This window comes from Oryctolagus cuniculus, chromosome 3, assembly GCF_051225735.1.
Source record: "Oryctolagus cuniculus isolate XC-2025 breed Fujian yellow rabbit chromosome 3, ASM5122573v1, whole genome shotgun sequence".
Classification (NCBI taxonomy): Eukaryota; Metazoa; Chordata; class Mammalia; order Lagomorpha; family Leporidae; genus Oryctolagus; species Oryctolagus cuniculus.
Window position 1 is genome coordinate 28,506,497 of NC_142869.1, and position 25,764 is coordinate 28,532,260.

Consider the following 25,764-nt stretch of genomic DNA (forward strand, 5'->3'; position numbering starts at 1 on the left):
AACCTTTTTCATGGGGAGTAAGTGCACAGTGACTCCTATTTTTGATTTAACAATTAACACTCTTATTTATGACATTAGCAATCATACAGGCTCTTGACATAAGCTGTCAAGGCTTTTAAATCCACAAACTCTTCCAGTATTTATACAGGGCCTGTAAGAAAAGTGGAAGTTCTGTCCTCCCTTCAGAGAAAAGTACATCTTTCTATGGTTGCTCCTTCTTTCCACTGGGGTCTCACTTACAGAGATCCTTCATGTAGACCATTTTTTGCCACTGTGTCTTGGCTTTCCATACCTGAAATGCTCTCATGGGCTCTTCAGCCAGACCCAAATGCTTTAAGGGCTGATTCTGAGGTCAGAGTGCTGTTTAGAGCATTTGTCATTCTGTGTGCCTGCTGTGTGGATTGCTTCCCATGTTGGAACATTTCTTCCTTTCTAATTCTATCTCTTGTTATTACCAGACACTTGGTCTTATGTATTAAAGTGGTCATACAAAGTGTTTAATTGATCATATAGATAGGATAAGTGTCAAAGGGATCACACAGAAATTTTTTGATATCTCTGTTGGACATTGCCTAAAATCTCCATTACAATATGGCACCTGGTGGAAGTTCATGGGGCGTGTATGCGGATGCTATGGTTAAGCTACGTAAGATCAGATCACCAGCAGGGATAGGTCCGCTTTAGTTCCGGACATGTTGACATTGCATGATCCCTGTACTTTACTTAAGGTGCTCCTGTGCGTCTTCCATCCATGCCTGTGTGACCTTTTCTCTGATTGGCTCCCCTACTGCGCATGTCTTTCATAAGCTTTATAAGCCTGCACATTTCCTCAATAAAGCGGTTCCTGCTTCAACAGAACTCACGGGTGCTTGTGTTGTGTTCATCCCCCGTCGACCTTACCCTTCCATTTGCCTTGTTGAGGAGTGTCTGTACTGGTCCCTGCCTGTCAGGGGCCAGCTTCGGACTTGAGACTCTGACATATCTCTTTTGATTTCTTTTATAATTCTTGTTCATTAAGAAGCATGTTGTTCAGTCTCCATGTGTTTTCATGCATTCTACAGATTCTTGAGTTGCTGATTTACAGCTTCATGCCATTGTGATCTGAGAAGACGCATGGTATGATTTAGATTTTTTTTGAATTTGCTGAGACTTGCTTTATGGCTTAGAATGTGGTCTATCCTAGAGAAAGCTCCATGCACTGGTGAGAAAAATGTGTATTCTGCAACTGTAGGATGAAGAGTTCAGTGTATGGCAGTTAAGTCCATTTGTTTGATAGTGTTGTTTAATTCTGTTGTTTCCGTGCTGATTTTCTGTCTGGTTGATCTGTCCATTGTTGATAGTGGGGTATTGAAGTCCCCCATTACTATTGTATTAGAGCCTATGGCTCCCTTTAGATCCATTAACATTTCTTTTAAATAGCCAGGTGCCCAGTAATTAGGTGAATATACATTTATTAGAGTCAAATCTTCCTGTTGTTTGATCCGTTAATCATTACATAGTACCCTTCTTTGTCTCTTTTAACAATTTTTGTATTAAAGTCTATTCTGTTTGATATTAGGATGGCTGCACCATCTGTTTTTTGGTTTCTGCTAGCATATAATGTCTTTTTCCATCCTTTTACTTTCAGTCTATGTGTATCTTTGTTGGTGAGATGTGTTTCTTGTTGGCAGCAAATTGCTGGGTCTTGTTTTTTAATCCTTTCAGTCAGTTTGTATCTTTTCACTAGAAATTTGAGGCCATTTGTATTCAAGGTGACTATTGATAAGTAATGACTTGACTCTGTTATTTTTCCATAAATATTCCTATTGTTTACTTTGGATTTCCTTTATACTTTTACTGGAAGTTTTTCTGCCTTCACCTTCTTTCATAGTGATATCCATATTTCATCCACAGTTAAGGATCTGTTTAGCACATGCTTAAGCATTTTTTGTAAAGCTGGATGAGTTATGGCAAATTGTTTCAATGTGTTTTTGTAATGGAAGGTCTTTATTTCAAAATTTACCATACAGGAGTGAGGTTGAACTTTTTTTCATTTGATCATTGTATATAGCCCTTCTCTACTTTCCTGTTGGAAAATAGAGATACTTATTATTTGTTGAACTCACTATTTAAATAGACACATTAAACCTTTGACTATAATGTAAATAAAACATCTCAAAAATAATAAAACATATTAAGTTGAAAAGTATTAAATATTCTTTGAAAATTATGATATAATTTGAATTAATTTTGATAATTAAATTCTTTTACTCCTTTTTTTAAAAAACAATTTATTAATTTATTTGAAAGTCAGAGTTACAGTGAGGGCAAGACAGAGAGAGACAAAGAGATCACCCCTCTGCTGGCTCATTTCCACAACAGCCAGGACTGGACCTGGATAAAGCCAAGAGCCCAAAGCTTCTTCCAGGTCTCCCATGTGGGACCAAGAACTTGGGCCTTCTTTTGCGCTTTTGTCAGGCTATTTATTAGCATGGAGCTGAGTCAAAAATGGAGCAGCTGAGACATGAACAGGAGCCCATATGGGATGCCGGTGTCACAGGTGGCAGTTTTATCTGCAATGCCATAACAATAGCCCAATCTTTTTATCCTTTATCAATAACTATTACAAAATGGTATGAGTCCTACATTTTGAGCAGTGATACATTTTACATGATATGCTCCATAAAACAAATAGATAAATTAAATGAAAAATTCTTAAGGATTACATTTTACTGTGCTCAAAAAAGCTGTGAATATGATCACTATAAATAATATAATAAGAAAATAAGGAAGCAGCATCTGTTATCTAATCAGCATTCAGCAGGAGAAATAGAACTAAGAAGATAAATGTGTGTATGATTAATTATAAGGAATTGTCTTACACAATATAGAATTTGACCAAATAAGCTAAAATCCATAGGGTAGGTAATCAGTAAATGAACATAATGAGTTTGTAGGGCCTTCCTATTGATTCACTTAGTTTTACATAGGTTTTCTGAGGTAATTTCCCTTCCTTAATGTCAACTGATTATGAGATTTGAATTTATCTGCAAAATACCCCTACAGTAACACCTACATCAGTGTTATATTGGATCTCTGGTGACTATAGTCTAGGAAGGGTGTCATATCGATAAAGCCATCACATCTGTGAATACCACACCTCCTTTAAAAGCTATTACATTGTCAAATTTGAAAGTTTCTGTGAGTTTCTGCCTGATCATATTTTTCTGTTTCCCTCAGAACATCACCACAATGAACCACTATGCTGAATCTTTTAAAGATATTGTATTTATTTCTTTTTCTTTTTATGCTTTTTTAAAATTATGAATAAAAGACACTGCATTTTTCTGTGATATGCTTTCTAAGATGTGAGTAGTTACTGTCATTCATGGTTACTTCTCTGCATTATGGGACCATTTCCATGCGCCTTTATTCATTTATCCTTGCTATTTATGGCGATTTCATTTGTTTACAGTTGTTTATCAGCGACAAATAACTCTGTTGCTTCTTGTCTTCTGCTTAACATGTTCACTTAAGAGTGGAATCCTTAGGTTTGTTGTAAGACCAGGTTCAATTTACAAGGTTGTTATGTGGCAGTAATATCCATTCACTTTGCCAGTAGATCACTGCCAATACTTGATATTATCAAGCTTTTTAAATTTTCCTATTATTGCTGTAAAAAGTACCACAATTTAATTGCTCAAAATAGCACAAATTTATCCTCTCAGAATTCTTGGGGCTAGAATTCTGAAGTCAGTTTCAGAGGGAAAAATTCGAGATATGAGTAAGATTGCCTTATTCTGGATACTTGGAGGGGAAATTCATTTTCTTGCTTTTTTGAGCTTCTAGGCTTCTGTATTGCCTGGCCTGGAGCCCCATCCTCCATTTTCAAAGTTCATCCCTCTATCCACTGTTTTCATCATCATATAATCTTTTCCTCTTTTGTAGTCAAATATCCCTCTTCTAAGTTAAATTTCAGTTAAATTTTAACTAAAAAGTGATCTCTGTTAAATATAAGAGTGGGAATAGGAGAGGGAGGAAATGTACAATGTGGGACATGCTCAATCAGACTTGCCCCAAAGGATAGAGTTAGAAACGTGCCAGGGGATTCCAATTCAATCCCATCAAGGTGGCATGTACCAATGCCATCTCACTAGTCAAAGTGATCAGTTTCAGTTCACAATCGATCATAATGATAAGACTAAGAGTCAAAGGGATCATATAACCAACATTAATGTCTGCAATACTAGCTGATAGAATAAAAAAGGGAGAGAACGATCCAACATGGGTAGCGGGATACACAGCAGACTCATAGAATGGCAGATGTCCTAAACAGCACGCTGGCCTCAGAATCAGCCCTTAAGGCATTTGAATCTGGCTGAAGAGCCCATGAGAGTATTTTAGGCATGGGAAGCCAAGACACTCTGGCAAAAACAAAAAAACAAAAATCCTAAATGAAAGATCTCTGCAAGTGAGATTCCGGTGGAAGGAATGGGCCATAAAAGAAGGAGGTACCTTTCTCTGAAGGGAGGAGACCTTGTCTAAATAAGACAAGGTGAACTTGTCTTTTGGTGAACTCAAAAGGCTTCCATAGCCTTGGCAACTCATGACAAGAGGTTAGGGTGATTATTGACGCCATAAACAAGAGTGTGAAATTGTTAAGTCAACAACAGTAGTCACTGTGCACTTATTCCTCATGTAGGGTCTCTTCCTTCATGTGTTGTACATTGTGAATTAATGCTATAGCTAGTACTCAAACAATATTTTACACTTTATCTTCTGTGTGGGTGCAAACTGATGAAATCTTTACTTAATATATACTAAATCGATCTTCTGTATATAAAGATAATTGGAAATGAATCTTGAAGTGAATGGAATGGGAGAGGGAGCAGGTGAGGGGAGGGTTGTGGATGGGAGGGTGGTTATGGGGGCAAAAACCCCTGTAGTCCAAATGCTGTACTTTGGAAATTTATATTTATTAAATAAATGTTAAAAAAAAATCCCTCTTCTTCATGCTTATAAGGACACTTGTGATTACACTTAAGACATACCTGAATTAATTTAGGAAAATCTCTCCATATCCAAATCCTTATTTTCATCACATTTGCAAAGACCCTTTCACCATGTAATGTGACGTTCATAGGCTATGGGTACTAGGTATAGATGTCTTCCTGGAGAGTGGGAGGGTTATTACTCAGCCTATCACAGACTTTGTACTAACCTTGTATATGAGACAAAACACAATATTATTGAACTTTTAATCTGGATTTCTCTGTACAATGGTTGAACATTCATTCATATGCCAAAGACATTTGTGTTGCCTCTACTGTGAACTGAGTGTTGTATAATGCATATTTCATTTTTGTTTACATGTTAGTTATATTATGTGTATGACAGTATCTCCTCCCAGTTTGTGACTCATATTTTTCTTTTAAATATAATCTTTGGATGAATATAAATTCTTAACTTGAATGGAATTATATTTTTCCTTTATGTTTAAAATTTTATATCATCTAGGAAATATTTTCCTTTCCAAAATGCATAAATATATACTGACTCATTAAAAACATTTAATTTTTTTTACATATTTGTATGTGATACAACTTGAATTGATTTTTATGATATGAATATAATCCAATTTTATCATCTTTCCCATCACAGATAACCAACTATCCAACACCATTTAAGGAATATTACATTATTTGTTCTCTGCTTCATAATCTCGTTTCCTTGTGAATTAAACTTTCCTGTATATATAACTCCATTTCTAGGCTCTGTACTTTTTTCCATTGGTCCATCTGTATAACACTATGCCAGCATGGCATGGTCTAAGATTTATGAGAGGTACTAGTCTATCCTACAGCAAAAGCAGCATGTGAGTCACATTTAGGATTATCTTTTTTTTCCACCAAATAACATAAAAAAGACTTTTGTCAAGTTGTATAAAAACATATTGTCATTTGATAGGAATTCCATGGGATCCATTCTGCTGCCGTGCCTGGGAGGCAGATATGACTCAAGTACTTACGTTCCTGCCACCCACATGGATACCCACATTGAGTTCCTGACTTCGTACTACACTCTGGCTGTTCATTTCTTCATTTGAGTAATGGAGGAGTGAATACAAGGTCTCTCCCACTCTCTCTCATTCTCTCTCTGCCACTCTGTCACTCAAATAAATCAATAAATAATAGCAATAAATCTAAATGAGTTGCTATCTTTATCATAGTTAATCTCACTAGCAATCAACATGCAATTCTTTAGGTATTCTTTAGATAAACTTTCTTTTTTTTAAGGTTTATATATTTGTTTGAAAGGTAGAGTTACAGAGAGGCAGAGGTAGAGATAGATAGATAGATAGAGGTCTTCCATCTACTGATTCACTCCCCAAATAGCCTCAACAGCTGGAGCTGGGCCTGTCCAAAGCCAGGAGCCAGGAGCTTCTCCAGGGTCTCCCACATGAGTGCAGGGGCCCAAGAACTGGAGCCATCTTCTACTGCTTTCCAAGGTCACAGCAGAGAGCTGTATCAGAAGTGGAGCAGCCAGGACTAGAACTGGTGTCCATATGGAATACTGGTACTGCAGACGGTGGCTTTACCTGCTATGCTAAAATGCTGGCTCCTTGATAAACTTTCAATATATTGTACAATTTTCTTTATAGATGTTGTAGGTTTATTTTGTTCAATGTATTAGGTATTCTAATTTTTTTGCTATTTTCTAAGTGGCATATTAACAATTATTATCATCTAACACTTTCTTGCTATTTCATGAAAATACAACTGTTTTATGCTGATTTCATATCTAAATCTTTGATAAACTGAAGTCTAAAAATGTATCTGTTGATTAGTTTGAGCATGCATATAATAGTATTATTTTTGAGTACAGTTTCATTTCTGTAAATCTTTATGGTCTTTATTTGTTTTCTTTCCATGTTGTTAACATTTTCAATGCAAAGAGACTAAGAAAGGTTTGTGAAAGGAAATAAATCAGTATTTGAAAGAGAATTCTAGTTAACCAAAATTTTCACATTAATAATACTGAATTTTAAAAATGTTTTTCTGCACGTATTGAAACACTCATAGTTTTCTACTTTTAATTTTTGGTGAACTATCTAAGATCCCAGTGTGTTTAGAGTTTGTAATGTTAAATAAATTTCTGGTTATACCAAGTCAGTAGAATAATATGGCAGACATATATCCACTGAAGTTCAACAATGGTCTGGATTTTACTATGCTTATTTTTTACTTATATCTTTTCTTCTGTGCCCCTTCATACATTCTTATTTTGATATTTTTCTGCAGTATCCTTATACATTGAATTGCATGCATCGTAATTATATAACTGACAACTGGAGGCACCATAAAATCTATTAAGATGTAAAACATTTCTATTATTCTAGAAAGTCCCTTCCTGTTTCATATCAGTTAATCTTACCTCATTCAGGGGTAGCCACTGTTCTGAATTTTATCACTATAAATTTGTTTTGCTTGCCTTGACACTTCATATTAATAGAACAATACAATATTATTCTATTGTGTTCATTTTCTTTAACTCAGCATAATGTCTGTGGGAAGCACTGATGGTATTTCCTGAAGTTTATTCCTTTGTATTGTTAAATGGAACTCATATTGATTAATTTTTGAAATTTAATACAACATAGTAGTAGTCTGGATAAACTCTATTTGATTTTAATTCTTGCCCTTTTCCACATTTTGCTGTATTTTGATATTAATATTTATTTTAGAAGAATATTTTTGTGTATGTGTGTGTGCGATCTAAGCACAAAAGTAAAATGAATACAATTTTAAGACAAAACAACAGAAGATATATTTGCTATATTTGCTACTTGGAAGTAGATAAAGACTTCTTGATAAAGATACAAAATTTAAGAACCATACTTAAAACTAATAGATTTTATATAAAAAATCAAATCTTTGACTATCAAAAGATTTTGATAAGAAAATGAATAACCTAGTCAGTTATTGGTAGAAAAATATCTCAAAATTCATGTAATGAAAGGGCCTGGTATTGTGGTACAATGTATTAAGCTACTTGCAATGCTGTCCTATAACAGAGTGCCAGTTCTAGTCCTGGTTGCTCTGCTTTACATCCAGCTCCCCTTTAATGACCCTGGGAAGGCAGTGGAAGATGACATAAGTGTTTGAGCCCCTGCTACTCACTTGGGAGACCCAGAGAGAGCACCAGTCCCTTGACCTTGGCTTGACCCAGCTCCAACTGTTGAAGCCATTTTGGGAGAAAACCACTGGGTAGAAGTTCTCTTTCTCACTCTCTTTTGCTACTCTTTCAAATAAATAAAAAATAAATCTTAAAAAGTCATACAGGGCAAACGACTTGTACCCAGGCTATTTCAGTAAATTTTCAATTCAATCATAAAATGACAAAAAAAAAAAAAGCAAAACTTGGAAGAGTAAATTTACAAAGCAATATATGCACATGAAAATAAACACATGCAATAGAGTACTGGGTCATTTGTCCACAGGAAACTGTAACGTGATATGATACTGTTATGGGTCATATGGAGGTACCACTGATCTCTCAACAAAATGGTTAAAATTAGAATGAGAGACAAAAATCATGTATTGGCAAGAATATGGAGCAATCAGAGTTCTCATATAATGCTTTGAAATTGTAAAATGACACAACAGCTTTAGAAAATGTTCTGCCAATTTCTTTGTAAAATTTTTTCTAGAAATTTCTCATAAAACTACATGCACACTATTCTATGGCCCGAATTTCATTCAAAGACAAAAGAAAAGTTTGTAATTCCACAGAAGGATTTATAGTCAAATCAGCTTTACTCAGTGTAACTCATAATTAGATGTGGCCTAGGTATTCACTGATAGGAAATTAGATAAATTCTATTATGCTTGTATATAGGAAATCACTGCTCAATAAATATAAATCAACTATGGGTGCATACAACCACATGGATGAATCACAAAAACATTTAATCAAAGATGTATCACACAAATGATTGATTGTACCATGTATAATATTTAACAGTTTGCTCCCACACAGAAACATAAAGTGAAAAATACTGTTTGAGTACTAGTTATAGCATTAAATCTCAATGTACAGCACACTAAGGACAAACTGTTGAAATCTTTACTTAATGTATGCTAAATTGATCTTCTGTATATAAAGAGAATTGAAAATGAATCTTGATGTGAATGGAAGGGGAGAGGGAGTGGGAAAGGGGAGGGTTGCGAGTGGGAGAGACGTTATGGGGGGAAGCCATTGTAATGCATAAGCTGTACTTTGGAAATTTATATTCATGAAATAAAAGTTAAATTGAAAATGGAAAAAATATATATTTCATCAGGACAATAAAAATCTTAAAGTTACTGAGTACATTTTTATTAAATGAAGATAAAATATGGATAATGGCATTGTAGTGGTTGATTTCAAGTATGCTAAGTCTAGTAACTATACAATTAAAATATTAATATTAATAGTGGTATAATTATGATATTAAAGCTTAGTGTGAATTCAGGTTTTGCTCAGAGAAAGAACATTACAACTCAAAGGAGCCGTGTTTCAAATTTGTATGTCCACTAATAGTTTATGTAAATAGATCCACTGGCAAGGACTCAGGTGAGTTAGAGTGGCCCCTTAATCTTTTTATTTATTTTTTGTGCATCATTATTTAGATAAACAGCAGAGATGTTTCTGTGTTATTGGCTCTTGAAATCATTTTTTATGTTTTACATTATATTTATTGAAGTAGTAGTTAAGACTTTAATTTGCAAGTTAATTTCATTTCTGTCATTTACTACATGTATATTTTAGAGCAAACATTTAAATTATCTAAAGTTAATTTTACTTATTATTAAAGAAGAATAATGATTTTTATCTCTTTGAGACACAGTATTCATGGATTTTATAAAATATAGTAGCTGGGACAGTGAAAAATAAGATTAATGTATAATGTTTCCTGTTAATTATTTGGTTGCATGTAGGCTCTGTTGCAAATTAGCTTCAAATAGTTTTAATACAAAGGATTGAAGGGAAAGGGAAACAAGGGAATATTAATAAAGGAACAATCAACAAACAAGCCCAAAGGCCTGAATCCCAGGTTAATATATTGCCAGATTCATATTTTAAAACAGTATGTAGATGTTTGCATGCGTTACTCTTATTCATTTTATGACCTAAACAAGTTTTTGTACTTACATTTTTAAAGGTCAACTTGTTACAGGAAATTCACACCTCTCCCTTAGTTTCACAAATGAACTCCAATTGTGCTCAAAAATATAGAAACACTGTTGTCAGGATCAGAAAATTTTAACACATTTTTCTGTGCTTTTCTTTTGATAAAGCCCCCACATTTTACAGAAAGAACACCTTGAAATCATCTAAGATAGAGAAGACAGACTGGAACTTCTTAATATCATTAGTTAATCATTACAACAAGGTGTTCAGAAAATCATTCTTCATCTCTATTGCAAAGATAAATGATAGATTCAACTTGCTGGTTATATTCCCACACACAATTTGATTGTTTCTATTGGGTCCTATTTATTGAAATGTTTCAAAATAGGACATAAATAAAACCATTTTATATGTTTTGCTTGGTAAAAAGAACTTAAACCGTTTTGTTGCAAAAATTCTAAAGGGCTACTCATTTTTAAAATGAGACAATTTTAGCTACACAGATGAAAAGAGTTTAAAAGTAGTATTCAGAAGCAGAACAAAGCTCACCTTTATTCTTCAAGGATAACATAGCCCAAATATTAATTAATATTGACCTTATTGACACATAGTATCACTTCAAATTAAACTTCGCCAATGGTATTATATTTTTAAAAGCTGTTAGGTAAAATTTAACAGAAAAAAAAAACCAATTACTTTCAAAGAAACTTGAACAGGACTTCTTTTTTTATTTATTTATTTTTTTGACAAGCAGAGTTAGACAGTGAGAGAGAGAGACAGAGAGAAAGGTCTTCCTTTTGCCGTTGGTTCACCCTCCAATGGCCGCCGCGACCAGCGTGCTGCTGCCGGTGCACCGCACTGATCCGATGGCAGGAGCCAGGTGCTTCTCCTGGTCTCCCATGGGGTGCAGGGCCCTAGCACTTGGGCCATCCTCCACTGCACTCCCTGGCCACAGCAGAGAGCTGGCCTGGAAGAGGGGCAACTGGGACAGAATCCGGCGCCCCGATCAGGACTAGAAAGTGGTGTGCTGGCGCTGAAGGTGGAGGATTAGCCTAGCAAGCCGTGGCGCCAGCCAGGACTTCTTTTGTTTGTATGTTTTTCAGTTTATTCAAAGCTACTCCAATGGAAACTAGTACAACATTGTTAGAGGGCAATATGACAATTTATATAAAGAATCTTAAATATAGTTAGATATCTGATCCAATATCTTAACTTCTAATTTTTCATCCTGAGGAAATAATCAGGAATTTGGCTTTTAACTCTATGCATGTCTGCTTTTTAAAATAAAATAGTCTCAATACAACATAATCTAAATATAGAGGACTAGGATAATTATTGGATAAACTACAGTTCTTCATACAAATATCTATAAAATGCATACATCTAAAGATTACTAAATAAAAGTTTAAAAAATTATTTATACTTAAAAAAATTACTTAAACTGTATCCTAAAAAGGTATTGATGATAAAAACAACCTTTTCAAGATTTTATATACAAGATATAATATCACTCACATTCACACATATTCATAATTAAATGCATAAGCTTTAAAAAATAAGGAAATTTGGGGCCGGCACCGTGGCTCACTTGGTTAATCCTCTGCCTGCGGCACCGGCATCCCATGTGGACACCGGGTTCTAGTCCTGGTTGCTCCTCTTCCTGTCAGTCCAGCTCTCTGCTGTGGCCCCGGAGTGCAGTGGAGGATGACCCAGGTGCTTGCGCCCTGCACCCGCATAGGAGACCAGGAGGAGGCACCTGGCTCCTGGCTTCGGATCAATTCAGCGCCAGCTGTAGCGGCCATTTGGGGAGTGAACCAATGGAGGGAAGACCTTTCTCTGTCTCTTTTTCACTGTCTAACTCTGCCTGTCAAATTAAAAAAATAAGAAAATTCAGCATGGTAAAATCATGAATAACATTTTCTTTTTTATTTATTTTTCTGCATTTTTAATTTTTCTGCACTTTCCAAATGTTGTAGAAAAAATAACTGAAATATTTTATCATCAAAGGAAATATTAAACATTTTTTTTGACAGGCAGAGTGGACAGAGAGAGAGAGAGGCAGAGAGAAAGGTCTTCCTTTTGCCGTTGGTTCACCCTCCAATGGCCGCCGCGGCCAGCACATAGCGCTGATCCGATGGCAGGAGCCAGGTACTTATCCTGGTCTCCCATGGGGTGCAGGGCCCAAGCACTTGGGCCATCCTCCACTGCACTCCCTGGCCACAGCAGAGAGCTGGCCTGGAAGAGGGGCAACCGGGACAGAATCCGGTGCCCCGACCGGGACTAGAACCCGGTGTGCTGGTGCCGCAAGGTGGAGGATTAGCCTAGTGAGCCGCGGCACAGGCCAATATTAAGCATTTGTAAGCATTAAAATATGCAGGCCGCCTAAGAACTTATTTTGAAAATAGCTCCGATATTATCATGTTGGATAAGCTTAGTAAAGGTACAGAGAAATGAGTAAGGAAGCCTACATAAGACATTTGGCCTGTGTAACACTTTGTTTACCAATATATTTTATGGCCCTTATATTGCTCTGTGAGAAGAAAATGAGTAAATCATATTCCACAAACTCAGACAAGTAATAAATAGCTTTTTTCTCCTGTCATTAAACTGTGTTCCTGTTTTAAGCACTTTTGGATCAGAAATATAATATCCCAGCAGTAACATCTAATCCTCACTGGACAAAGTGCTTTTTACATAGCTTCAAGATTTTGTTATAAGGAATCTTATTTGGTCATGAGTACAACCATACTGGAATTCAACATCTCTTGGTCAGCTATATTTCTGAGTTATCATTGAGTTGTCTCTTTTCTCATTCCCAAGACCACAAAGCCTACTAATTTCTCTTCTCTTCTTCCACCTTCCTTTCTCTTTACTCTTCCTTTGGTCCAAGATAATCTTTGCTTGGAGTGTTATAAATACACTAATTAGGATACAGTTTGCACTGAGTTTAGAATCCCAGCTTTGCAACTAAATGACTGTGTGACCTTTGGCAAATTACTTAGCATCTTAATGCTTCAAATAACTTCTATAAAATCAAGCTAGTTATTGTATCTACTTCATAGGGTTATTGAAAATATTGCATCAATTGAGTGTCTAGTCAAGTTTCAGAACTGTGTCTGCCACATAATGAATTCTGAGATAGATATTATTATTATTACTATTCTCATCCTTAGTATGGTTGAAAGTGTGTGTGGAAATGAAAGGGACAAAATATGTTTTTGTGCTGCTCTTATTCAGCTGTTGCTATTTGTATTGAACTTACTACTTCCGTGTTTCATTTGCAACTGAGTGATTAAGTAAGTATAGTATCTGGTGGAGTTCAGAAAGCAGTAAGAAAATCTGTATTACAGCATCACTACAGTGTAGACAGTTAAGTAGGTACCAAGTTACCCCCATGTTCTTGGCATTACTAAAGCTCTACTTAGCAAGAATTTTCTTGATGGCAGCAGCAAATTGTAGAATAAATGATAGTAAAAAAGCAGTTCCTAAATCAAACGTCGGTGTGACACCAAACTTCCTAAAATTTTTCTGTAAAATGTCACTGGTGAGCATTTTTCATGGGATGCTGATCTAAATCTTTCACATTATTTCTGAACGCTTTGTGATCTGGCCAAAGCACTATTTGGTTTAAAAGGTTCTTCTTGCTAAAGAGTATAATTCTTATTTTCACCAATTTCTAACATTAGTAACATTCAGAACATGGCAGAATGGTATTGGTTCAATTGCAATATGTTTTCATCATGAGGATTTACGCCTTTTACAGGAGCTGCAGTGAAATCATTTTTGGGAAAGAGGTTAAAGATATACTGCGATCTTTGCTGTTGAAGTCGGCAATTGGAAGAGAAGGGAAGGGAAAATTGTGTTTGGCTAAACATTAACATGTTAGAAAGCAAAGGATCTGTAATGCCCTGACCCTAGTTATAAAGAATTTTGAAACAGTGGAAATGTGGCATTTTTATTAAAATTTAAAATATGCACATTCAACACCAAATAAATCAATGTTGTTTTTTTCTAGTTTATGTAGCCTGAAGGCCAATGTTACCAACTATTCAGAATTTGCATTGATAGGGCAATAAAATAGAAATTAAAATTATATCAAACTCCTCAATTAGCCAGAAAGATCCAGATATGGGTTTCCCTCATTACAGCAATTTCACTATAGTCTAAAACTCCAAAAAAGAAAAACATTAAGAATATTTTCAAGAAGCTGGAAAAAATTAACCCTCTGATAGTAAAGTTAGCAAGTACAAAAGATATCATTTCTCATCTTAACAAACAGGTGCACTAGTGAAATAAGCCTTTCACAAAAAGATAAATAATCATGTTTTCTCTTATGTGGTGTAATTAAAATAGAATACAAGAGAAAGTATAAGAATGAAATGATTGTTTTCTGATTTGATTATTGTTTATAATAGTGTTCTTTCTACATTTTGCTTGTTAACATTATGGTTAGTGGTGTGTTGCATTAAGCCTGTGAGTATAAAGTAAATCAAAATTATGTTATTGCAAAAATTAAATAAAAAAAGGAAGGAAGGAAGGAGTAGGGGATGGAGGGAGACATTGGTGAGGGAGAGGAGTATGGTTATCTTAGAATTGTATCTGTAAAATACATGAAATCTATTATCTTTTTATTAATAAGAATGTCAAAAGAGACCAAAAATGAAGAAACAGAAACAACAAAGAAAGAATTTGGTACTTTGATATCGGGAATGTTAACAAATTCCTATCAAGAAATCTAAGTTTTCTCATAAATCAATACTGTGTAATTTTTCCATATTATCTTAATAAATATCTGAGGCACAATCTTTTATTGTCAATGAATGAACTTTTATTTCATCTGGATAAACTCAAAAACTCAGTTTTTTTTTCATTGTTTTATTTTGTTTTTGTCTTTTCCTCTACTGAACCTACTGTGCCTTGTGTATTATTGGCTATAGTACTCACCATTAAAAAATCAGAGATGTTTGTGTGCTTACAATTCTTTTCCTTGAACTTTCAATTTCTTGAAAATCATAGCTGTGTCTTTTTGTCATTGCCAATACCTAATTTGAGTAGCTTTCAATAGGTTTTTTGAGCAAATCTTGAATGGGTATAAAAATCACTCCCAAGCATACTCAAGTTATTGAGAGTTTATCTGGAGGTCAACTATATGAACTCCCAAAGCAGAAAAAATTTCAAATATATCAAACATATAAATTGTAATATTAAATTATTAATAAAAAGAAAGCAATTATCTGCATCTTTATATTGTGTTGTTTTTTAAATGGAACCAAATAATAGGATATGAAGTGTTTTTCTAGTTCAAGAAAGGAAAATCCTTTTAAGAACAATTATCAATTATTTGGATGACTGTATGTTTCAATCAGAAAAAATAAATTCAACCAGTTATGAATCACGTATTAGCATATCCTTAAATATCTGGATTTGTTTATTCTAGCCCAGTGCACACAGATCAGCCTTCTGATCTGCAATGCAGTTGCCCAGGGTTGATTTACCCATCAGGAGGCAGAGTCCAGGGAATGGCAGGTGCTGGTTATCTTGCCAGATATCTCTATCATTGTGGATGTATAAATTGCCATTCTTGCTATCTGTCTCCTTTGTGAGATTAGCCACTGAGCATTAGTTTCTCAGAGCATAATCACCTCTAGGGAGGGCTGATACCATGGAGGTCTCTGGCCGCAAAACTATAGACTGGTTATCAGACTTCGGAAACACAACAGGCAAATCCCTACCTGAAGCCTTGGGCCAGGCAGCCAGACCCTATTTTTAGTAATTCTTGGAAGCATCAGCTGGTAACTGAATGTTTCAGCTTCCAATTAAAATTCATGCAGTGTAATCGCCCCATTAAAATCTTCACTTCTTTTTATACCTATAAAATGCCCTCCATGATGATTTCCGACATGAAGAACAAAAGAATCACTGCAGTGAATATTTCCATGTGTTCTTAAATGCATGTGTGAGACTTAGAATATATAAAAAGAAATAGGTATTTTCGATCATAGATGGGATATCTAAAAGGCTTAATAGTGTGAATAATGTGTTTACTGTCAAAGAGAGTCATTATCAGCCAGCCAGCTAATACAAATGTCCTATCTCACTGGTAGCATTGGAAGTGTGCTGTGCCTTCACTATGTATTACAGAATAATTCATAGAAGATTATAGCTATTCACCATTTTTCAGGGTAGAAATTTTAGGTGCTTAACTCGCCTTTGAATTTTGTGTATGCTTTCAGCTTATCCCATCACAATATATGTCATTTATTTATATGATATTTATTTGAAAACGTATACTTAACTTACAGCTCTTAAGGAGAAAAAGGGGTTAGCCAAGGCAAATGTTGGTGATAAGTCCCCGTTCTGATAATTTCCTTCTGTAAGACTGTATAGTCAGGGGCCTACGCTGTGGCACAGCGGGTTAACGCCGTGGCCTGAAGCACCAGCATCCCATATGTGTGCCGGTTAGAGACCCAGCTGTTCCTCTTCCGATCCAGCTCTCTGCTATGGCCTGGAAAAGCAGTAGAAGATGACCCAAGTCCTTGGGCCCCTGCACCCACGTGGGAGACCTGGAGGAAGCCCCTGGCTCCTGGCTTCGGATCAGCGCAGCTCCGGCCGTTGCGGCCAATTGGGGAGTGAACCATCGGATGAAAGACCTCTCTCTCTCTCTCTCTCTCTCTCTCTGCCTCTCCTCTCTCTGTGTAACTCTGACTTTCAAGTAAAATATTAAATCTTTAAAAAAAAAAACTGTATGGCCAGCGATTTTTATGATTATTATTATTATTTTATTTTTCTTAAATATTTATTTGAAAGTTAGAGTTACAGAAAGAGGGAGATACAGGGGAAGAGCGTGAGGGTGCTTCCATCCTCTGGTTCACTCCTCAGATGACCACAATGTTCAGGACTGAACCTGGTTGAATCCAGGGGTCAGGACCTTCTTCCAAGTCTCCACATGGGTGCAGTCAATCAAGCACTTAGTCCATCCTGTGCCGGATCAGAAAGGGAGCGGCCAGGATATAAACCGATGCCTATATGGAATGCTGGTCTAAGAGACGGTGGCTTAATCTGCTACACCACAGCACTGGCTGCTATTTTATTTTATTTTTTAAATATTTATTTTTATTTGAAAGGGAGAGTTATGGAGAGAGATGGAGTGCAGAGAGAGAGAGAGAGACAGAGACAGAGACAGAGATCATCCATCCACTGGTGACTCCTCAAATGACCACAGTGGCCAGGGCTAGAACAGGTCCAAGCCAGGAACCTGGAACTCCATCCATGTCTCTCATGTGTAAAAAATTTAATTATTTATTTGAGAAGTAGCGTTACGGAGAGAGGGAGAGGCAGAGAGAAAAGTCTTCCATCCATTGGTTCACTCCATTAGGGGCCACAATGGCCAGGGCTGAACTGATCCTATGCCAGGAGCCAGGAGCTTTTTCTGAGTCTCCAAGTGGTGCAGGGGCCCAAACACTTGAGCCATCTTCTACTGCTTTTCCAGGAGCTGGATCAGAAGAGGAGCAGCCGGGACACCAACCAGTGCTTATATGGGATGCTGGCGCCCTAGGCGGAGGCTTAGCCTACTATGCTACAGTGCCAGGCCCAGCCAGTGATTTTTAAAATGTCACCACCATCTTGGTGAAAAGACAAAATTTGTATGTGAGATAGTTTTATTTGCATACAATTTGTTATGCTTCGTGAAATATAATCATAATGCTTTAAATAAATATAACTACAGTGAAGTTCTGAAACTGTAGTTAATCAACTACCAATTTTGTTGTCTTAATGTTTTGACGTAGCATTACTAAGGAACATCTAAGTTAATGCTCTTGATTTAATCCTGGTACAAACTATTGTCTTCCATCGTGTTCTATGGGTTTTTGTTTTGCCTGCCTTCCAAATGGGTCATCATCACGTCCTAGAATCATTGCAATCAAGTACCTCATTATAAAACATTTCATGGTATAGAGTTTGGATAAGATCAGAAACCAAGAAACAGATGCATACCCCAAAGCCTAGCAGGTGGTTAAGTGGTAATTAGATCTGTTGTTTGGACAACAGAGAAGGAGAAGATTCCATTGTCAGGAAATGAAAACAAATAGTGGAGGACATATTGATGAAACACAATTTGCTTAGAGCAAATATCAAGCAGCTATTTTGACTTTCAGTTGGACACAGAGAGTAGGGTGGAGCACAGTACTCAGGGATGTAGAGAAAAACATTTAGAGATTTATACCAAATGAGACAAGTGTTTCTAGAATAAGCAGCTTTTTGTCGGAGTGATTATTTGAGGGTAAATTCTTTGCCTATCTCCAGACATAAAGCTATCGTAAATGTAACAAAACAGTGCCCCACACATGCACTTAAGGTATAATTTCGAAGCCGCTTCACCCTGCTTTCTGTAATATCCCATAGCTAACAGCTTTCAAATTCAAGGTACTACATAGAAACAGAAAGTTTAAAAATCTGCATTATTTGGGGTCGGTATTGTGGCACAGTGGGTAAAGCTGCCATCTGCAATGCCAGTATCCCACATGGGTACCGGTTTGTATCCCAGCTGTTCCACTTCTGATCCAGCTCCCTAGTAATATTCCTGGTAAAAGGAGTGGAAGGTGGCCAAAGTACTTGGACCCCTGTTAACCATGTGGAAGACTTTGAAGAAGCTCCTGGCTCTTGATTTCAGCCTGGCAAAGACCTGTCGATTGCTGCCATCTGGGTGGTGAACCAGCAGATGGAAGATCTCTGTCTGTCCTTCTCTCTTTAACTTTCAAATCAATAAATGAATCTTTTTTTTTAAAAAAAGTCATCATTATTCAAGCTGCAAATAAGTATTTGTATTATAGTAATCATATCTATAGACAATGATCATAAATTTCCTGAAGGAGTTAACAATCTATTTCAAAACTAATTTGTGCAACTCTGGAATCAAATAAATGTTTACCTAAATACAGTATTTGAAAGGAGTAGTGGATTTATTATTCTCACTAAGTAATGCAGTTGAATTTTTATTAAGTTTCACCCTGTTATTAATTAGTGCTGCTGGCATTCAAAAATAAAATTTTTAAGTACACATCAACTGGAAACAATCACTTCTATGAAAAAAAAAAGAAATTCAGAATATTGCTACTTTATTTCAGTAGATAATCACAACCATAAAGCTAAATGTGAAAAGAAATTACTGAGTGAAATGTAGAATCATGTATTGATAGGAATATTGATACAAAAGTTTCATGTAGATCCAGGAAAACAAATTCTTTGAAAAGTAGCATTTGTCTGGTACATGTGAGAGGTCTGACAAAGGGACTACAAAGTGCGTTGGACCCTCCATGTGAAGTGTAATCATGTTTCTTCAGTACTATCTCAAAGAGTAGGGAGATTCGGTGCATATGCTGAAGAAATTTGACACTATGGGGCAGCACACCTGCTCAGGCATCTTGCTTGGTTCTCCTCAGCTAACAAATACTCGTGACACTGAATCACTATCAAGAAATGCTTCAAGGTGCTCCTGATTCAGTAGCAGCATCCTGTCTCTGAGTGTCTTTTAAATTTCATTATTCTGCCACCTGCTACTCCTCAAAGACTTTGTGCAAAATAAGCAAACAAAAACCCTCTTCCATCTATGAGCCAGGAAGCCCTCCTCAATCTCTTTGAAATTCATTCTCATTATTGCTTTACATCATGATTGTATAAGGCAAGCATAGTGGATCCTGCCTAAAGGAAAAAAGTTTGACTCTATTATATTTTGAATTACAGCCAGGCTATTAAATATTAAATGAGTTGAAAAAAAAGCATTTGTCTATTTTTTTCCAAGATTTCTGAAGAATAAAAATTTTCACCTTTGGACTCTAACATGGGTGAAAATAGAATAAATTTCCAACTTTGAGAACAACACCATTTTATGTCTTAAAACTTGGATTTATTGGATGAATTACATGGAAGTAATCATATGGATAGTAGTAGACAGAAACAAAGAAGTAATCAAGCAAACCAACAAATGAGGAAACAAATTCAAAGCTCTAGGGCATCTTCTCTCACAGACATAGAAACTAACCAGTGCCATATCATAAATTATTATAATATTAATATCAATTCTTATTTTTGATGAAAGTTCTTTGCCTGGAATCACTTATATTGAGGCTGACAAACTATGAGTTATAAACAAACAGTAGTAGCATGTTTGATTAATGTATAGAATTGAGATATTATCAAATAACCATTATGTTGCTTAATTTTCAATAATATTCATTCCAATCACAGTTTTGTGCAATAAGTTAAAACTACATGTTAAGAGATTACAGATATACCTCAGAGATATTGGTGGTTCATTTCCAGACTACGGCATAAAGTGAGTATTGCAATAAAGTTAGTCACATGGATATTTTGGCTTCTTGGTGTATATGCGTGTTATGTTTGCACTATCCAGTAGCCCATTAAGTACACACTACCACTATGTCTAAAACATATACAGACATAATGTGATTTTAAAAACTTTATTTTTAGAATATACTAAGGATCATCTCAGCCTTCAATTATCTATAATATTTTGATGGGCAGAGGGCCCTGCCTCAATGTCCATAGCTGCCACATAATCAAGGTGGTGGTTGTGGCAAGTTTTAAAAATAAGACAGCGATAATTTTTTTTTCTGGCAGGCAGAGTTAGAAAGTGAGAGAGAGTGCCAGCGCCATGGCTCAATAGGCTAATCCTTCGCCTGCAGCGCCAGCACACCAGGTTCTAGTCCCGGTTGGGGCACCGGATTCTGTCCTGGTTGTCCCTCTTCCAGGCCAGCTCTCTGCTGTGGCCCAGGAGTGCAGTGGAGGATGGCCCAAGTACTTGGGCCCTGCACCCCATGGGAGACCAGGAGAAGCACCTGGCTCCTGCCTTCGGATCAGCAGGTGCGCCGGCCGCAGCACGCCGGCCGCGGCGGCCATTGGAGGGTGAACCAATGGCAAAGGAGGACCTTTCTTTCTGTCTCTCTCTCACTGTCCACTCTGCCTGTCAAAAAAAAAAAAAAAAAAAGTGAGAGAGAAAAGTCTTCCTTCCATTGGTTCATCCCCTAAATGGCTGCTGCAGCCGGCGTACTTTGCCTATCCGAAGCCAGGAGCCAGGTGCTTCCTCCTGGTCTCCCATGGGGTGCAGGGCCCAAGGACCTGGGCCATCCTCCACTGCCTTCCCGGGCCACAGCAGAGAGCTGGACTGGAAAAGGGGCAACCGGGACAGAATCCGGCGCCCTGACCGGGACTAGAACCTGGGGTGCCGGCACCGCAGGCGGAAGATTAGCCTAGTGAGACGTGGTGCCTTAAAGATTTATTTATTTATTTGAAAGTCAGAGTTATACAGAGAGAGAGAGAGAGAGAGAAGAGAGAAGAGAGAAGAGAGAAGAGAGAAGAGAGAAGAGAGAAGAGAGAAGAGAGAAGAGAGAAGAGAGAGAGAGAAAGTCTTCCATCCATTTGTTCACTCCCCAAATGGCCACAACTGTCGGAGCTGTGCCAATCTGAAGCCAGGAGCCAGAAGCTTCTTCAGAGTCTCCCATACAGGTGCAGAGGCCCAAGGACTTGGGCCATCCTCCACTGCTTTCCCAGGCCATGGCAGAAAGCTGGATCAGAAATGGAGCAGCCGAGTCTAGAACCGGTGCCCATATAAGATGCTTGCACTGCAAGCAGCAACTTAACCCGCTATGCCACAACGCTGGCCTTAATAATAAATTTTGTCTTGGGGTCAGCACAGTGGCATAGCAGTTAAAGCACTGCCTTTGGGGCTGGCACCCCGTATGAGTGCCATTTGGTTTGAGTCCTGGCCGCTTTACTTCTGATCCAGCTCTCTGCTAAGGTGCCTGGGAAAACAGCAGAAGGTGGCCTCTGCACCCACTTGGAAGACCTGGAAGAAGCTCCTGGCTCCTGGCTTCAGATCATCCCAGCTCTAATCATTGCAGCCATTTGGGGAATGAACCAGCAGATGGAAAATCTCTCTCTCTCTCTCTCTCTCTCTCTCTCTGTCTCTCTCTCTGTCTCTCTGTATCTTTCAAATAAAGAAATAAATCTTTAAAAATAAAAATAAATTTGTCTCATTGCTTTACCCTTCTTATCATAAATGATTTCCTTGAGATCATCTCATGATATTTAGAAGTGTTTTCCTCACAATAAAACTTCTTTCAAAATTGGAGTCAAATCTCTGATTGTCTAAATAAGATCAGAGTCGGCCAACTCAAAAGGCCTCCATAGCCTTGGCAACTCATGACAAGAGCCTAGGGTGATTACTGACGCCATAAACAAGAGTGTTAATTTGTTAAGTCAGCAACAGGAGTCACTGTGCACTTATCCTCATGTGGGAATCTCTGTCCTTAATGTGTTGTACATTGTGAATTAATGCTATAACTAGTACTCAAACAGTATTTTAAACTTCGTGTTTCTGTGTGGGTGCGAACTGTTGAAATCTTTACTTAATATATGCTAAATTGATCTTCTGTATATAAAGAATTGAAAATGAATCTTGATGTGAATGGAATGGGAGAGGGAGCAAGAGAGGGGAGGGTTGCGGGTGGGAGGGAAGTTATTGGGGGGAGGCCATTGTAATGCATAAGCTGTACTTTGGAAATTTATATTCATTAAATAAAAGTTAAAAAAAAACCTGTTATCAATTGAGTGCACATACTATTCTAAGTCATTTATTGTCATTTAATAATGTTCATACTATGATCACCAGGAAAAGAGTCAAGAAATCACTTTCTTTACCTATTCACAAGAAGCACATTCTTATCCATTAAAATTTTGTCATATGATTAGGGAGAGTAGGCCAATATTCTAGACTGCACAATTTTAATTCTCTTAATATTTAAACCACATCTGCAGCTACTTCTTTCACTTGTCTTGGAGACCTCAAAGTCATCAATGAGGATTTGAATCACTTCATCCAAACTCCCATCAGTGTTGACATTTTGGCCTCCAATGAATCATGAATATTTTTAACAATAACTTGTACGAAGTGTCTTTCCCAGAAGATATTCAGTTTAGTTTGCCTGACCCATCACTATGTGCAGCAGCTATAATCTCATTGAATTTATTTCTTTCTTTTAAATTATTTTTTTATTTATATGAGTGGAACAAATGTCATGTGTTTCATGCGTACGTTTTAAGAACATAATGACACTTCCCACACTCCTCCCTCCCTCCATCCCTCACTTCCACCCTTCCTCCTACTTCCTTTCTTATTTTTCTTTTAATTTTTGCAATAATATACTTTTTTTTTTCTTTGAGAACAAGTTTTATCATTAATGAAGAAGCACCTAAGGAGACAAGCAATGGAGTTGGGCACTTAGACTTATCTGAAACTTATGAGACATAAGAATATCCCCACTTAATACACTAAAATGCAGTATATCTTTGAAAACAAGTTTTACTATTTACTCTAATAACACACCCCTTTGAGGACAGAAGTCCTGCATGGGAAGTTAGTGCACAGTGACTCCTGTTGCTAATTTAGCAATTAACACTCTTATGTATGACATCAGTGATCACCTGAGGCTCTTGACATGAGCTGCCTAGACTATAGAAGTCTTTTGAATCCAAAAACTCAGTTAGTATTTAGGTCATAAACAAAGTGGAAGTTCTCTCCTCCCGTCAGAGAGAAGTGCATCCTTCTTTGATGACCACTTCTTTTCACTGGGGTCTCACCCACAGAGATCCATCATGTAGGATACTTTCTGCCACAATGTCTTGGCTTTTCATGCCTGAAATTATTTTGTGGTCTTTTGTGGGCCTTTCAGTCAAACCAGAATGCCTTAAGGGCTGATTCTGAGGTCAGAGGGCTACATAAGTGATTGTCTTTCTATGAGCCCCCTGTGTGCACTGCTTCCCATGTTGGAGCATTCACATCTTTTTAATTCTATTATTATTACCAAACACTCCTGTTTGTATAATTTCTTTAACACTTAATCCTATCTAGATGGTCCCTTTGATGCCTAATCCTATACCTTTGATCATTTTAACACGTAAAATTCTGCTCCCTGTCCCCCCTCTTTTGGGGATTTCACATCCTATGGAAAGATTTTAAACTGTACTCTTAGAAATAAGTCCATAGGAAGGTTTGCAAAACTATACAGATTTAGAGTTACAAGCTCCATACATTTCATAATTCCAAGTTTAGGAACATGGTGATTCTTCCCAACATGCCTGCCCTCTCACTCAAGTCCCCACCTTCCCTTCCTCCTCCCTCTCTTATTCCAATGCTTATTTTTTTTACTAAGATCTATTTTTAATTAACTTTATACACATATGATTAACTATGTTAAGGAAAGAGTTCAACAAATACTATGAGGAAGTGAAAAATAAAAAGAAAGAAAAAAAAAAAAACAGAGAAAAAAGTTGTCTCCCAACAGTCAAGACAAGGGCTGTTCAAAATCATTGCTTTGCAAAGTGTCAATTTCACTCCAGCAGACTGCCTTTTAAGTGCTCTATTACTTATCACATCTAAGGGAGAATATATGGTATTTGTGCCTTTGGAACTGAATTTTGTGCCTATGTCAATGTCTTACAGGGTTTCCTCAATGTTCTCTAACAATTTGAAGGTATCAAGCAGTAGATTTAGGTCTTTAATCCATTTTCAGTGGATTTTTATGTAAGGTAGGAGTCTTGCTTCATGCTTCTGCATGTGGCACTCTGATTTTCCCAGCACCATTTGTTGAAGAGACTGTGCTTGCTCCAGGGATTGATTTTAACTCCTTTGTCAAAGATAAGTTGGCTATGGATGCTTGGGTTGATTTCTGGTGGTTCTATTCTTTTCCATTGGTTGTCCGTCTGTTTTTGTGCCAGTACCAGGTTGTTTTGATTATAACTGCTCTGGAGTATGTCTTGAATTCTGGTATTGGGATAACTCAACTTTTTGTTTTCGTTTTGTTTTGTTTTTGTATAAGATTTCTTTAGCTATTCAGGGTCTCCTGTGTTTCCATATGCATCAGTTTTTCTGCATCATTTTTTCTATATCTTAGAAATATGACTTTGGTATTTTGATGGATATCACATGGAATCTGTAGATTGCTTTTGGTAGTATGGACATTTTGGTGATCTTGATTATTCCAATCCATGATTATGGAATTTTTTCCCATGTTTTTTGTATCTTCTTCTATTTCTTTAATATTTTATAATTTTCATTGTTAAGATCTTTGACATTCTTGGTTCAATTATTCCAAAGTATTTTATTTTTTTTTTTGCTGTTATGAATGTGATTGAACTTAGAAGTTCTTTTTCAGCCATAGCCCTGTCTGTGTATACAAAGGCTATTGATTTTTGTGTGTTGATTTTATATCCTGCTACCTTACTGAAATCTTTTACGAGTTCCAATAGTCTCTTGGTGGAATCTTTTGGATACCCAGTATATAGAATCATGTCATCTCCAAATACAGATAGTTTAACTTCCTCCTTCCCAATTTGTTTTTTCTGTATCCCATAGGTTTTGGTATGATGTATTGTCATCTTCATTTGTTTCTAGAAAGTTTCTGATTTTTCCTCTGACCCATTGCTCATTCAGGAGAATGTTTTTTCATCCACCATTTGTTTGCATATATTCTAGAGATTCCTGAGTTGTTGATTTCCAGCTTCATTACATTGTGGTCCAAGAAGATGGATGGTGTG